Below are 14378 nucleotides of genomic sequence, written 5' to 3'. Positions count from 1 at the left end.
TTACATCTTTCCCTTCAAGAAGCCTTAAGCAAATATCTTCCGTTCATAACTGGAAAGAAGCTTTCTGAGAAACTGCTCTGTGTTCTGTTAATTCATCTGACAGAGTTACATCTTTCCCTTCAAGAAGCCTTTCGCTAAGGCTGTCGTTGTGAATCTGGCAAACGGATATTTGAAAGACCCTAGAGGGCTATGGTGGAAAAGGAAATATCTACCTTTCCAAACTGGAAAGAAGCTTTCTGAGAAACTGCTCTGTGTTCTGTTAATTCATCCCACAGAGTTACATCTTTCCCTTCAAGAAGCCTTTCGCTAAGGCTGTTCTTGTGAAATTGGCAAAGGGATATTTGGAAGCCCATAGAGGGCTTTGGTGAAAAAGCAAATATCTTCCGTTCAAAACTGGAAAGAAGCTTTCTGAGAAACTGCTCTGTGTGCTGTTAATTCATCTCACAGAGTTACATCTTTCCCTTCAAGAAGCCTTTCGCTAAAGCTGTTCTTGTGGAATTGGAAAACTGATATTTGGAAGCCCATAGAGGGCTATGGTGAAAAAGGAAATATCTTCCGTTCAAAACTGGAAAGAAGCTTTCTGAGAACCTGCTCTGTGTTCTGTTAATTCATCTCACAGAGTTACATCTTTGCCTTGAGGAAACCTTTCGCTAAGGCTTTTCTTGTGGAATTGGCAAAGAGATATTTGGAAGCCCATAGAGGGCTATGGTGAAAAAGGAAATATCTTCCGTTCAAAACTGGAAAGAAGCTTTCTGAGAAACTGCTCTGTGTTCTGTTAATTTATCTCACAGTGTTACATCTTTCCCTTCAAGAAGCCTTTCGCTAAGGCTGTTCTTGTGGAATTGGCAAAGTGTTATTTGGAAGCCCATAGAGTGCTATGTTGAAAAATTAAGTATCTTCCGTTCAAAACTGGAAAGAAGCTTTCTGTGAAACTGCTCTGTGTTCTGTTAATTCATCTCACAGCGTTACATGTTTCCCTTCAAGAAGCTTTACGCTAACGCTGTTCTTGTGGAATTGGAAAAGTGATATTTGGAAGCCCATAGAGGGCTCTGGTGAGAAAGGAAATATCTTCCGTTCAAAACTGGAAAGAAGCTTTCTGAAAAACTGCTCTGTGTTCTTTTAATTCTTCTCACAGAGTTACATCTTTCCCCTCAATAAGCCTTTGCTAAGGCTGTCGCTGTGGAATTGGCAAACTGATATTTGGAAGCACATAGAGGACTATGGTGAAAAAGGAAATATCTTCCGTTCAAAACTGGAAAGAAGCTTTCTGAGAAACTGCTCTGTGTTCTGTTAATTCATCTCACAGAGTTACATCTTTCCCTTCAAGAAGCCTTTCGCTAAGTCTGTTCTTGTATAATTGGCAAAGAGATATTTGGAAGTCCATAGAGGTCTCTGGTGAAAAGGAAATATCTTCCGTTCAAAACTGGAAAGAAGCTTTCTGAGAAACTGCTTTGTGTTCTCTTAATTCATCTCACAGAGTTACATCTTTCCCTTCAATAAGCCTTTCGCTAATGCTGTTATTGTGGAATTGGCAAAGGGATATTTGGAAGCCCATAGAGGGATGTGGTGAAAAAGGAAGTATCTTCCGCTCAAAACTGGAAAGAAGCTTTCTGAGAAACTGCTCTGTGTTCTGTTAATTCATCTCACAGAGTTACATCTTTCCTTTCAAGAAGCCTTTCGCTAAGGCTGTTCTTGTGGAATTGGCAAAGAGATATTTGGAAGCCCATAGAGGGCTATGGTGAAAAAGGAAGTATCTTCCGTTGAAAACTGGAAAGAGGCTTTCTGAGAAACTGCTCTGTGTTCTGTTAATTCATCTCACAGAGCTACATCTTTCCCTTCAAAAGCCTTTCGCTGATGCTGTTCTTTTGGAATTGGCCAAGGGATTTTTGGAAGCCCGTAGAGGGCTATGGTGGAAAAGTAAATATCTTCCGTTCAAAACTGGAAAGAAGCTTTCTGAGAAACTGCTCTGTGTTCTGTTAATTCATCTCACAGAGTTACATCTTTCCCTTCAAGAAGCCTTTCGCTAAGGCTGTTCTTGTGGAATTGGCAAAGGGATATTTGGAAGCCCATAGAGGGCTATGGTGAAAAAGGAAATATCTTCCGTTCAAAACTGGAAAGAAGCTTTCTGAGAAACTGCTCTGTGTTCTGTTAATTCATCTCACAGAGTTACATCTTTCCCTTCAAGAAGCCTTTCGCTAAGGCTGTTCTTGTGGAATTGGCAAAGGGATATTTGGAAGCCCATAGAGGGCTATGGTGAGAAAGGAAATATATTCCGTTCAAAACTGGAAAGAAGCTTTCTGAGAAACTGCTCTGTGTTCTGTTAATTCACCTCACAGAGTTACATCTTTCCCTTCAAAAGCCTTTCGCAAAGGCTGTTCTTGTGGAATTGGCCAAGGGATATTTGGAAGCCCACAGAGGGCTATGGTGAAAAAGTAAACATCTTCCGTTCAAAACTGGAAAGAATCTTTCTGAGAAACTGCTCTGTGTTCTGTTAATTTATCTCACAGAGTTACATCTTTCACTTCAAGAAGCCTTTCGCTATGGCTGTTCTTGTGGAATTGGCAAAGGGATATTTGGAAGCCCATAGAGGGCTATGGTGAGAAAGGAAATATCTTCCGTTCAAAACTGGAAAGAAGCTTTCTGAGAAACTGCTCTCTGTTCTGTTAATTCATCTCACAGAGTTACATCTTTCCCTTCAAGAAGCCTTTCGCTAAAGCTGTTCTTGTGGAATTGGAAAACGGATATTTGTAAGCCCATAGAGGGCTATGGTGAAAAAGGAAATATCTTCCGTTCAAAACTGGAAAGAAGCTTTCTGAGAAACTGCTCTGTGTTCTGTTAATTCATCTCACAGAGTTACATCTTTCCCTTCAAGAAGGCTTTCGCTAAGGCTGTTCTTGTGGAATTGGCAAAGGGATATTTGGAAGCCCATAGAGGGCTATGGTGAAAAAGGAAATATCTTCCGTTCAAAACTGGAAAGAAGCATTCAGAGAAACTGCTTTGTGTTCTGTTAATTCATCTCACAGAGTTACATCTTTCCCTTCAAGAAGCCTTTCGCTAAGGCTGTTCTTGTGGAATTGGCAAAGAGATATTTGGAAGCCCATAGAGGGCTATGGTGAAAAAGGAAATATCTTCCGTTCAAAACTGGAAAGAAGCTTTCTGAGAAACTGCTTTGTGTTCTGTTAATTCATCTCACAGAGTTACATCTTTCCCTTCAAGAAGCCTTTCGCTAAGGCTGTCGTTGTGGAATTGGCAAAGAGATATTTGGAAGCCCATAGAGGGCTATGGTGAAAAAGGAAATATCTTCCTTTCAAAACTGGAAAGAAACTTTCTGAGAAACTGCTCTGTATTCTGTTAATTCATCTCACAGAGTTACATCTTTCCCTTCAAGAAGCCTTTCGCTAAGGCTGTTCTTGTGGAATTGGCAAAGGGATATTTGGAAGCCCATAGAGGGCTATGGTGAAAAAGGAAATATCTTCCGTTCAAAACTGGAAAGAAGCTTTCTGAGAAACTGCTCTCTGTTCTGTTAATTCATCTCACAGAGTTACATCTTTCCCTTCAAGAAGCCTTTCGCTAAAGCTGTTCTTGTGGAATTGGAAAACGGATATTTGTAAGCCCATAGAGGGCTATGGTGAAAAAGGAAATATCTTCCGTTCAAAACTGGAAAGAAGCTTTCTGAGAAACTGCTCTGTGTTCTGTTAATTCATCTCACAGAGTTACATCTTTCCCTTCAAGAAGGCTTTCGCTAAGGCTGTTCTTGTGGAATTGGCAAAGGGATATTTGGAAGCCCATAGAGGGCTATGGTGAAAAAGGAAATATCTTCCGTTCAAAACTGGAAAGAAGCATTCAGAGAAACTGCTTTGTGTTCTGTTAATTCATCTCACAGAGTTACATCTTTCCCTTCAAGAAGCCTTTCGCTAAGGCTGTTCTTGTGGAATTGGCAAAGAGATATTTGGAAGCCCATAGAGGGCTATGGTGAAAAAGGAAATATCTTCCGTTCAAAACTGGAAAGAAGCTTTCTGAGAAACTGCTTTGTGTTCTGTTAATTCATCTCACAGAGTTACATCTTTCCCTTCAAGAAGCCTTTCGCTAAGGCTGTCGTTGTGGAATTGGCAAAGAGATATTTGGAAGCCCATAGAGGGCTATGGTGAAAAAGGAAATATCTTCCTTTCAAAACTGGAAAGAAACTTTCTGAGAAACTGCTCTGTATTCTGTTAATTCATCTCACAGAGTTACATCTTTCCCTTCAAGAAGCCTTTCGCTAAGGCTGTTCTTGTGGAATTGGCAAAGGGATATTTGGAAGCCCATAGAGGGCTATGGTGAAAAAGGAAATATCTTCCGTTCAAAACTGGAAAGAAGCTTTCTGAGAAACTGCTTTGTGCTCTGTTAATTCATTTCACAGAGTTACATCTTTCCCTTCAAGAAGCCTTTCGCTAAGGCTGCTCTTGTGGAATTGGCAAAGAGATATTTGGAAGCCCATAGAGGGTTATGGTGAAAAAGGAAATATCTTCCGTTCAAAAGTGGAAAGAAGCTTTCTGAGAAACTGCTCTGTGTTCTGATAATTCATCTCACAGAGTTACATCTTTCCCTTGAAGAAACCTTTCGCTAAGGCTTTTCTTGTGGAATTGGCAAAGAGATATTTGGAAGCCCATAGAGGGCTATGATGAAAAAGGAAATATCTTCCGTTCAAAACTGGAAAGAAGCTTTCTGAGAAACTGCTCTGTGTTCTGTTAATTCATCTCACAGAGTTACATCTTTCCCTTCAAGAAGCCTTTCGCTAAGGCTGTTCTTGTGGAATTGGCAAAGGGATATTTGGCAGACCATAGAGGGCTATGGTGAGAAAGGAAATATCTTCCGTTCAAAACTGGAAAGAAGCTTTCTGAAAAACTGCTCTGTGTTCTTTTAATTCATCTCACAGAGTTACATCTTTCCCTTCAATAAGCCTTTGCTAAGGCTGTCGCTGTGGAATTGGCAAACTGATATTTGGAAGCCCATAGAGGACTATGGTGAAAAAGGAAATATCTTCCGTTCAAAACTGGAAAGAAGCTTTCTGAGAAACTGCTCTGTGTTCTGTTAATTCATCTCACAGAGTTACATCTTTCCCTTCAAGAAGCCTTTCGGTAAGTCTGTTCTTGTATAATTGGCAAAGAGATATTTGGAAGCCCATAGAGGGCTCTGGTGAAAAAGGAAATATCTTCCGTTCAAAACTGGAAAGAAGCTTTCTGAGAAACTGCTTTGTGTTCTCTTAATTCATCTCACAGAGTTACATCTTTCCCTTCAAGAAGCCTTTCGCTAATGCTGTTATTCTGGAATTGGCAAAGGGATATTTGGAAGCCCATAGAGGGATGTGGTGAAAAAGGAAGTATCTTCCGCTCAAAACTGGAAAGAAGCTTTCTGAGAAACTGCTCTGTGTTCTGTTAATTCATCTCACAGAGTTACATCTTTCCTTTCAAGAAGCCTTTCGCTAAGGCTGTTCTTGTGGAATTGGCAAAGAGATATTTGGAAGCCCATAGAGGGCTATGGTGAAAAAGGATGTATCTTCCGTTGAAAACTGGAAAGAAGCTTTCTGAGAAACTGCTCTGTGTTCTGTTAATTCATCTCACAGAGTTACATCTTTCCCTTCAAGAAGCCTTTCGCTAAGGCTGTTCTTGTGGAATTGACAAAGGGATATTTGGAAGCCCATAGAGGGCTATGGTAAAAAAGGAAGTATCTTCCGTTCAAAAATGGAAAGAAGCTTTCTGAGAAACTGCTCTGTGTTCTGTTAATTCATCTCACAGAGTTACATCTTTCCCTTCAAAAGCCTTTCGCTAATGCTCTTCTTGTGGAATTGGCCAAGGGATTTTTGGAAGCCCATAGAGGGCTATGGTGAAAAAGGAAATATCTTCCGTTCAAAACTGGAAAGAAGCTGAGAAACTGCTCTGTGTTCTGTTAGTTCATCTAACAGAGTTACATCTTTCCCTTCAAGAAGCCTTTCGCTAAGGCTGTTCTTGTGGAATTGGCAAAGGGATATTTGGAAGCCCATAGAGGGCCACGGTGAAAAAGGAAATATCTTCCGTTCAAAACTGGAAAGAAGCTTTTTGAGAAACTGCTCTGTGTTCTGTTAATTCATCTCACAGAGTTACATCTTTCCCTTCAAGAAGCCTTTCGCTAAGGCTGTTCTTGTGGAATTGGAAAAGGGATATTTGGAAGCCCATAGAGGGCCACGGTGAAAAAGGAAATATCTTCCGTTCAAAACTGGAAAGAAGCTTTCTGAGAAACTGCTCTGTCATCTGTTAATTCATCTCACAGAGTTACATCTTTCCCTTCAAGAAGCTTTACGCTAAGGCTGTTCTTGTGGAATTGGCAAAGGGATATTTGGAAGCCCATAGAGGGCTATGGTGAAAAAGGAAATATCTTCCGTTCAAAAGTGGAAAGAAGCTTTCTGAGAAACTGCTCTGTGTTCTGTTAATTCATCTCACAGAGTTACATCTTTCCCTTCAAGAAGCCTTTCGCTAAGGCTGTTCTTGTGGAATTGGCAAAGGGATATTTGGAAGCCCATAGAGGGCTATGGTGAAAAAGGAAATATCTTCCGTTCAAAACTGGAAAAAAGCTTTCTGAGAAACTGCTCTGTGTTCTGTTAATTCATCTCACAGAGTTACATCTTTCCCTTCAACAAGCCTTTCGCTAAGGCTGTCGCTGTGGAATTGGAAAACGGATATTTGGAAGCCCATAGAGGGCTCTGGTGAAAAAGGAAATATCTTCCGTTCAAAACTGGAAAGAAGCTTTCTGAGAAACTGCTTTGTGTTCTCTTAATTCATCTCACAGAGTTACATCTTTCCCTTCAAGAAGCCTTTCGCTAATGCTGTTATAGTGGAATTGGCAAAGGGATATTTGGAAGCCCATAGAGGGATGTGGTGGAAAAGGAAGTGTCTTCTGCTCAAAACTGGAAAGAAGCTTTCTGAGAAACTGCTCTGTGTTCTCTTAATTCATCTCACAGAGTTACATCTTTCCCTTCAAGAAGCCTTTCGCTAAGGCTGTTCTTGTGGAATTGGCAAAGGGATATTTGGAAGCACATAGAGGGCTTTCGTGAAAAAGCAAATATCTTCCGTTCAAAACTGGAAAGAAGCTTTCTGAGAAACTGCTCTGTGTGCTGTTAATTCATCTCACAGAGTTACATCTTTCCCTTCAAGAAGCCTTTCGCTAAAGCTGTTCTTGTGGAATTGGAAAACGGATATTTGTAAGCCCATAGAGGGCTATGGTGAAAAAGGAAATATCTTCCGTTCAAAACTGGAAAGAAGCTTTCTGAGAAACTGCTCTGTGTTCTGTTAATTCATCTCACAGAGTTACATCTTTCCCTTCAAGAAGCCTTTCGCTAAGGCTGCTCTTGTGGAATTGGCAAAGTGATATTTGGAAGCCCATTGAGGGCTAAGGTGAAAAAGGAAATATCTTCCTTTCAAAACTGGAAAGAAGCTTTCTGAGAAACTGCTCTGTGTTCTGTTAATTCATCTCACATAGTTACATCTTTCCCTTCAAGAAGGCTTTCGCTAAGGCTGTTCTTGTAGAATTGGCAAAGGGATATTTGGAATCCCATAGAAGGCTATGGTGAAAAAGGAAATATCTTCCGTTCAAAACTGGAAAGAAGCATTCAGAGAAACTGCTTTGTGTTCTGTTAATTCATCTCACAGAGTTACATCTTTCCCTTCAAGAAGCCTTTAGCTAAGGCTATTCTTGTGGAATTGGCAAAGAGATATTTGGAAGCCCATAGAGGGCTATGGTGAAAAAGGAAATATCTTCCGTTCAAAACTGGAAAGAAACTTTCTGAGAAACTGCTCTGTATTCTGTTAATTCATCTCACAGAGTTACATGTTTCCCTTGAAGAAGCCTTTCTCTAAGGCTGTTCTTGTGGAATTGGCGAAGGGATATTTGGAAGCCCATAGAGGGCTATGGTGAAAAAGGAAGTATCTTCCGTTCAAAACTGGAAAGAAGCTTTCTGAGAAACTGATCTGTGTTCTGTTAATTCATCTCACAGAGTTACATCTTTCCTTTCAGGAAGCCTTTCGCTATGGCTGTTCTTGTGGAATTGGCAAAGAAATATTTGGAAGCCCATAGGGGGGTATGGTGAAAAAGGAAATATCTTCCGTTCAGAACTGGAAAGAAGATTTCTGAGAAACTGCTCTGTGTTCTGTTAATTCAACTCACAGAGTTACATGTTTTCCTTCAAGCAGCCTTTCGCTAAGGCTGTTCTTGTGGAATTGGCAAAGGGATATTGGGAAGCCCACAGAAGGCTATGGTGAAAAAGGAAATATCTTCCGTTCAAAACTGGAAAGAAGCTTTCTGAGAAACTGCTCTGTGTTCTGTTAATTCATCTCACAGAGTTACATCTTTCCCTTCAAGAAGCTTTAAGCAAATATCTTCCGTTCATAACTGGAAAGAAGCTTTCTGAGAAACTGCTCTGTGTTCTGTTAATTCATCTGACAGAGTTACATCTTTCCCTTCAAGAAGCCTTTCGCTAAGGCTGTCGTTGTGAAACTGGCAAACGGATATTTGAAAGACCCTAGAGGGCTATGGTGGAAAAGGAAATATCTACCTTTCCAAACTGGAAAGAAGCTTTCTGAGAAACTGCTCTGTGTTCTGTTAATTCATCCCACAGAGTTACATCTTTCCCTTCAAGAAGCCTTTCGCTAAGGCTGTTCTTGTGAAATTGGCAAAGGGATATTTGGAAGCCCATAGAGGGCTTTGGTGAAAAAGCAAATATCTTCCGTTCAAAACTGGAAAGAAGCTTTCTGAGAAACTGCTCTGTGTGCTGTTAATTCATCTCACAGAGTTACATCTTTCCCTTCAAGAAGCCTTTCGCTAAAGCTGTTCTTGTGTAATTGGAAAACTGATATTTGGAAGCCCATAGAGGGCTATGGTGAAAAAGGAAATATCTTCCGTTCAAAACTGGAAAGAAGCTTTCTGAGAAACTGCTCTGTGTTCTGTTAATTCATCTCACAGAGTTACATCTTTCCCTTCAAGAAGCCTTTCTCTAAGGCTTTTCTTGTGGAATTGGCAAAGGGATATTTGGAAGCCCATGGAGGGCTATGGTGAAAAAGGAAGTATCTTCCGTTCAAAACTGGAAAGAAGCTTTCGGAGAAACTGCTTTGTGTTCTGTTAATTCATCTCACAGAGTTACATCTTTCCCTTCAAGAAGCCTTTCGCTAAGGGTGTTCTTGTGGAATTGGCCAAGGGATATTTGGAAGCCCATAGAGGGCTATGGTGAAAAAGGAAATATCTTCCGTTCAAAACTGGAAAGAAGCTTTCTGAGAAACTGCTCTGTGTTCTGTTAATTCATCTCACAGAGTTACATCTTTCCCTTCAAGAAGCTTTAAGCAAATATCTTCCGTTCATAACTGGAAAGAAGCTTTCTGAGAAACTGCTCTGTGTTCTGTTAATTCATCTGACAGAGTTACATCTTTCCCTTCAAGAAGCCTTTCGCTAAGGCTGTCGTTGTGAAACTGGCAAACGGATATTTGAAAGACCCTAGAGGGCTATGGTGGAAAAGGAAATATCTACCTTTCCAAACTGGAAAGAAGCTTTCTGAGAAACTGCTCTGTGTTCTGTTAATTCATTCCACAGAGTTACATCTTTCCCTTCAAGAAGCCTTTCGCTAAGGCTGTTCTTGTGAAATTGGCAAAGGGATATTTGGAAGCCCATAGAGGGCTTTGGTGAAAAAGCAAATATCTTCCGTTCAAAACTGGAAAGAAGCTTTCTGAGAAACTGCTCTGTGTGCTGTTAATTCATCTCACAGAGTTACATCTTTCCCTTCAAGAAGCCTTTCGCTAAAGCTGTTCTTGTGGAATTGGAAAACTGATATTTGGAAGCCCATAGAGGGCTATGGTGAAAAAGGAAATATCTTCCGTTCAAAACTGGAAAGAAGCTTTCTGAGAACCTGCTCTGTGTTCTGTTAATTCATCTCACAGAGTTACATCTTTCCCTTGAGGAAACCTTTCGCTAAGGCTTTTCTTGTGGAATTGGCAAAGGGATATTTGGAAGCCCATAGAGGGCTATGGTGAAAAAGGAAATATCTTCCGTTCAAAACTGGAAAGAAGCTTTGTGAGAAACTGCTCTGTGTTCTGTTAATTCATCTCACAGAGTTACATCTTTCCCTTCAAGAAGCCTTTCGCTAAGGCTGTTCTTGTGGAATTGGCAAAGGGATATTTGGAAGCCCATAGAGGGCTATGGTGAGAAAGGAAATATATTCCGTTCAAAACTGTAAAGAAGCTTTCTGAGAAACTGCTCTGTGTTCTGTTAATTCACCTCACAGAGTTACATCTTTCCCTTCAAAAGCCTTTCGCAAAGGCTGTTCTTGTGGAATTGGCCAAGGGATATTTGGAAGCCCACAGAGGGCTATGGTGAAAAAGTAAACATCTTCCGTTCAAAACTGGAAAGAATCTTTCTGAGAAACTGCTCTGTGTTCTGTTAATTTATCTCACAGAGTTACATCTTTCACTTCAAGAAGCCTTTCGCTAAGGCTGTTCTTGTGGAATTGGCAAAGGGATATTTGGAAGCCCATAGAGGGCTATGGTGAGAAAGGAAATATCTTCCGTTCAAAACTGGAAAGAAGCTTTCTGAGAAACTGCTCTCTGTTCTGTTAATTCATCTCACAGAGTTACATCTTTCCCTTCACGAAGCCTTTCGCTAAGGCTGTTCTTGTGAAATTGGCAAAGGGATATTTGGAAGCCCATAGAGGGCTTTGGTGAAAAAGCAAATATCTTCCGTTCAAAACTGGAAAGAAGCTTTCTGAGAAACTGCTCTGTGTGCTGTTAATTCATCTCACAGAGTTACATCTTTCCCTTCAAGAAGCCTTTCGCTAAAGCTGTTCTTGTGGAATTGGAAAACGGATATTTGTAAGCCCATAGAGGGCTATGGTGAAAAAGGAAATATCTTCCGTTCAAAACTGGAAAGAAGCTTTCTGAGAAACTGCTCTGTGTTCTGTTAATTCATCTCACAGAGTTACATCTTTCCCTTCAAGAAGGCTTTCGCTAAGGCTGTTCTTGTGGAATTGGCAAAGGGATATTTGGAAGCCCTTAGAGGGCTATGGTGAAAAAGGAAATATCTTCCGTTCAAAACTGGAAAGAAGCTTTCTGAGAAACTGCTCTGTGTTCTGTTAATTCATCTCACAGAGTTACATGTTTCCCTTCAAAAAGCCTTTCGCTAACGCTCTTCTTGTGGAATTTTCAAAGAGATATTTGGAAGCCCATAGAGGGCTATGTTGAAAAAGGAAATATCTTCCGTTGAAAACTGGAAAGAAGCTTTCTGAAAAACTGCTCTGTGTTCTGTTAATTCATCTCACAGAGTTACATCTTTCCTATCAAGAAGCCTTTCACTAAGGCTGTTCTTGTGGAATTGGCAAAGAGATATTTGGAAGCCCATAGAGGGCTATGGTGAAAAAGGAAATATCTTCCGTTCAAAACTGGAAAGAAGCTTTCTGAGAAACTGCTCTGTGTTCTGTTAATTCATCTCACAGAGTTACATCTTTCCCTTCAAGAAGCCTTTCGCTAAGGCTGTTCTTGTGGAATTGGCAAAGGGATATTTGGAAGCCCATGGAGGGCTATGGTGAAAAAGGAAGTATCTTCCGTTCAAAACTGGAAAGAAGCTTTCTGAGAAACTGCTCTGTGTTCTGTTAATTCATCTCACAGAGTTACGTCTTTCCCTTCAAGAAGCTTTAAGCAAATATCTTCCGTTCATAACTGGAAAGAAGCTTTCTGAGAAACTGCTCTGTGTTCTGTTAATTCATCTCACAGAGTTACATCTTTCCCTTCAAGAAGCCTTTCGCTAAGGCTGTCGTTGTGGAATTGGCAAACGGATATTTGGAAGCCCCTAGAGGGCTATGATGGAAAAGGAAATACCTTCCGTTCAAAACTGGAAAGAAGCTTTCTGAGAAACTGCTCTGTGTTCTGTTAATTCATCTCACAGAGTTACATCTTTCCCTTCAAGAAGCCTTTCGCTAAGGCTGTTCTTGTGGAATTGGCAAAGTGATATTTGGAAGCCCATAGAGGGCTATGGTGGAAAAGGAAATATCTTCCGTTCAAAACTGGAAAGAAGCTTTCTGAGAAACTGCTCTGTGTTCTGTTAATTCATCTCACAGAGTTACATCTTTCCCTTCAAGAAGCCTTTCGTTAAGGCTGTTGTTTTGGAATTGGCAAAGGGATATTTGGAAGCCCATAGAGGGCTATGGTGAAAAAGGAAATATCTTCCGTTCAAAACTGGAAAGAAGCTTTCTGAAAAACTGCTCTGTGTTCCCTTAATTCATCTCCCAGTGTCACATCTTTCGCTTCAAGAAGCCTTTCGCTAAGGCTGTCGTTGTGGAATTGGCAAACGGATATTTGGAAGCCCGTAGAGGGCTATGGTGGGAAAGTAAATATCTTCCGTTCAAAACTGGAAAGAAGCTTTCTGAGAAACTGCTCTGTGTTCTGTTAATTCATCTCACAGAGTTACATCTTTCCCTTCAAGAAGCCTTTCGCTAAGGCGGTTCTTGTGGAATTGGCAAAGGGATATTTGGAAGCCCTTAGAGGGCTATGGTGAAAAAGGAAATATCTTCCGTTCAAAACTGGAAAGAAGCTTTGTGAGAAACTGCTCCGTGTTCTGTTAATTCATCTCACAGAGTTACATCTTTCCCTTCAAGAAGCCTTTCGCTAAGGCTGTTCTTGTGGAATTGGCAAAGGGATATTTGGAAGCCCATAGAGGGCTATGGTGAGAAAGGAAATATCTTCCGTTCAAAACTGGAAAGAAGCTTTCTGAGAAACTGCTCTGTGTTCTGTTAATTCACCTCACAGAGTTACATCTTTCCCTTCAAAAGCCTTTCGCTAAGGCTGTTCTTGTGGAATTGGAAAAGGGATATTTGGAAGCCCATAGAGGGCTATGGTGAAAAAGTAAACATCTTCCGTTCAAAACTTTAAAGAAGCTTTCTGAGAAACTGCTCTGTGTTCTGTTAATTTATCTCACAGAGTTACATCTTTCACTTCAAGAAGCCTTTCGCTAAGGCTGTTCTTGTGGAATTGGCAAAGGGATATTTGGAAGCCCATAGAGGGCTATGGTGAGAAAGGAAATATCTTCCGTTCAAAACTGGAAAGAAGCTTTCTGAGAAACTGCTCTGTGTTCTGTTAATTCATCTCACAGAGTTACATCTTTCCTTTCAAGAAGCCTTTCGCTAAGGCTGTTCTTGTGGAATTGGCAAAGAGATATTTGGAAGCCCATAGAGGGCTATGGTGAAAAAGGAAGTATCTTCCGTTCAAAACTGGAAAGAAGCTTTCTGAGAAACTGCTCTGTGTTCTGTTAATTCATCTCACAGAGTTACATCTTTCCCTTCAAAAGCCTTTCGCTAATGCTGTTCTTGTGGAATTGGCCAAGGGATTTTTGGAAGCCCATAGAGGGCTATGGTGAAAAAGGAAATATCTTCCGTTCAAAACTGGAAAGAAGCTTTCTGAGAAACTGCTCTGTGTTCTGATAGTTCATCTCACACAGTTACATCTTTCCCTTCAAGAAGCCTTTCGCTAAGGCTGTTCTTGTGGAATTGGAAAAGGGATATTTGGAAGCCCATAGAGGGCCACGGTGAAAAAGGAAATATCTTCCGTTCAAAACTGGAAAGAAGCTTTCTGAGAAACTGCTCTGTGATCTGTTAATTCATCTCACAGAGTTACATCTTTCCCTTCAAGAAGCTTTACGCTAAGGCTGTTCTTGTGGAATTGGCAAAGGGATATTTGGAAGCCCATAGAGGGCTATGGTGAAAAAGGAAATATCTTCCGTTCAAAACTGGAAAGAAGCTTTCTGAGAAACTGCTCTGTGTTCTGTTAATTCATCTCACAGAGTTACATCTTTCCCTTCAAGAAGCCTTTCGCTAAGGCTGTTCTTGTGGAATTGGTAAAGGGATATTTGGAAGCCCATAGAGGGCTATGTTGAAAAAGGAAATATCTTCCGTTCAAAACTGGAAAGAAGCTTTCTGAGAAACTGCTCTGTGTTCTGTTAATTCATCTCACAGAGTTACATCTTTCCCTTCAACAAGCCTTTCGCTAAGGCTGTCGCTGTGGAATTGGAAAACGGATATTTGGAAGCCCATAGAGGGCTATGGTGAAAAAGGAAATATCTTCCGTTCAAAACAGGAAAGAAGCTTTCTGAGAAACTGCTCTGTGTTCTGTTAATTCATCTCAGAGTTACATCTTTCCCTTCAAGAAGCCTTTCGCTAAGGCTGTTCTTGTGGAATTGGCAAAGGGATTTTTGGAAGCCCTTAGAGGGCTATGGTGAAAAAGGAAATATCTTCCGTTCAACACTGGGAAGAAGCTTTCTGAGAAACTGCTCTGTGTTCTGTTAGTTCATCTCACAGAGTTACATCTTTCCCTTCAAGAAGCCTTTCGCTAAGGCTCTTC

This window comes from Chlorocebus sabaeus, chromosome 14 (genome assembly GCF_047675955.1).
Source record: "Chlorocebus sabaeus isolate Y175 chromosome 14, mChlSab1.0.hap1, whole genome shotgun sequence".
Classification (NCBI taxonomy): domain Eukaryota; kingdom Metazoa; phylum Chordata; class Mammalia; order Primates; family Cercopithecidae; genus Chlorocebus; species Chlorocebus sabaeus.
The sequence above is the reverse complement of the archived record's forward strand: the minus strand, read 5'-3'. Positions refer to the sequence as shown.